Raw genomic sequence first — 2,309 nt, 5'->3', positions numbered from 1 at the left:
ATAGATAAATACTTAATGAAGAATTAATTTTAAAATTAATTATAATCAAATAAAATATTTAAAATAACATATAATATATTATTTTAAATGATTTATTTGATTATAATTTTAATTTTAAAATGAACTCTTCATTAATTTTGTAAAAATTAAACATTTTATTTTTGATTTGAATTGGTAGAAGCAAAAGAATTTTTCTTTACAGAATTAAATAAATCTTTTATTTAGAAACAAATTTAATTAATTGCTTATTAATTAATTAAAAGTAAGTCTTTTAAAGAATCCCAGATTTATAAACCCGCGTACAAAGAAATAAATGAAAGAATTTCGATTATTTTATAAGTTTACAGACAGAAATAAATTTTTAATGCTACAACGAAAGAGTAATAATTATTTTATAATTAAAGAAAAATGTATATATCGACTGTTATGCACGAGAAAAATCGATGATGGCGAGTTATACTCCCACATAATCCATCTCCTCCATCCGAGCCAGATTAATGTTGACAAGTTGGGTGACAAGAATGAAGATGGTCCAAGCGGGCCGTGTTCCTTAAACGTCCAGACGACAAAAGATTATACAACAGGGACAATAAATAGCAGGTAAAAGACTAGGACCCCCTGTTGTGTCGGATTTGGACGATACACAATCCTCCCTGTTTGCCCCTGAAGACTCGGTTGAGTTTCGTCAATGGGCGGGATTTGGGATAAGAAGGAGGAGCACGAGACGGCATGCATCACGTAATTATATACAGCAGGAGAGAAAAACAGCACGAGGGAGAAGATGCCCGATTACCTATCCTAATTAAGTGTGTACCGAAAAGAAGGCTGAGTATCCGCCTTCCAGACGGGTTGGCTTCAAGCCAACTGTACAAGGAGCCTTTCTACAGAAATTTAATATTGTAAAGATGAGGTAAAGGAAAACAATACTCGGCTTTTCATCGAAGATGCGTTTGTAAGTGATTCGTAACGATGGTCGCAATTTTTATCTCGGATGACAAAATTCGATATGATAGAAACTCAATAATTACTTCACTTTTATTTTAGATTGTAACTAAAAATTTATTTAGAAGGAAATTTAATTCAGTATTTATTTTACCTTTTATAACAGGGAGTTTAATGTCCCATAATTTCTAATTAATTATTATTAACGTAAATAAAAATTATTCTGTTTAAAATTTAAAAATTCATTTTTTCTAAAAAACACAAAAAAATCTTTATTATACATTAAAAAACTGTGATAAATAAATAAAAATTATAAACAAACATTTTAAAATAATAATATAATTAAAGTATGTACACTTAGCATAATTACCTATATTCAAAGTTCAAGATAATTAGGCATATCATCAATATATCGAGTAATGTAATCAAGTTATGATAACTGCCAAGTAATCATATTATATTAATGAATTCTCTAAGCTTCATGATATATTTCTGTATTAAATTTTCCACTTTATTTTATTATAAATAACTTTTAAAAAAATCTATATTATTTTACAGGAAAAAAGAATTATTTATAACCTGATATCTATATCAGTTAACTTGAAAATAGTTACAAAATATTTTTATATATTGAAGAAAGTGTTAAATGATATAAAGATTTTTATCAATGTATAAATATTACATGATATTAAATAACAGTAACAGATTTGTACTACTTTTCTAACGAAATTCATATATTTTTATCCAATATTTCTGTTAGATGAGTTATTATTATTTTTTTTTTTAGGTTAAATTTTTATTTTACTTTAAAAATATTAGTTTAAAAATGAGCTAATTATATTAATATGTACACGAAACTTAAATTAGGATAATAGAAATTTAATGAGATATATAATCAAAGTTAGCAAAATGTTTACAGAAACTGAAGAAGATATTATCAAAAAGTTGATATTGAAGAATCAGAAGCTGCGATCAAAGTTTGAGGTTAAACAACAGTAATTGAAGGATCTGTGACCAAAATTTGAGGTTAATTACCTAGAAATTAAAGGAATAATAAATTAAAATTTGAGGTTAAATGTTAGAAAAACCTAAAAATCTTGTGCTTAAAACGTATGAAATTAAAGAAAGTAAATATAAATGTAACAATTTCTTTAAGAAAAATAACTTTACCAGATTATTTATTAACATTGTAACTATACAGAAAATAATTGCTAGCAATAATATTATAATTTATGGGTAAATTTATTATATATAAACGCAAAATATTCATTTTAAATCCATTCAAACTTGTAAATGGTATTATCCTATATATAAACATGTCTTTTTTTCCGAATTAAAATTTATATACCAAAATAAGTTGAAACTTC

Source organism: Centruroides sculpturatus, unplaced genomic scaffold, assembly GCF_000671375.1.
Source record: "Centruroides sculpturatus isolate CEXI.00-Female unplaced genomic scaffold, Cexi_2.0 scaffold558, whole genome shotgun sequence".
Lineage (NCBI taxonomy): Eukaryota > Metazoa > Arthropoda > Arachnida > Scorpiones > Buthidae > Centruroides > Centruroides sculpturatus.
Note: the sequence above shows the minus strand (reverse complement) of the source record.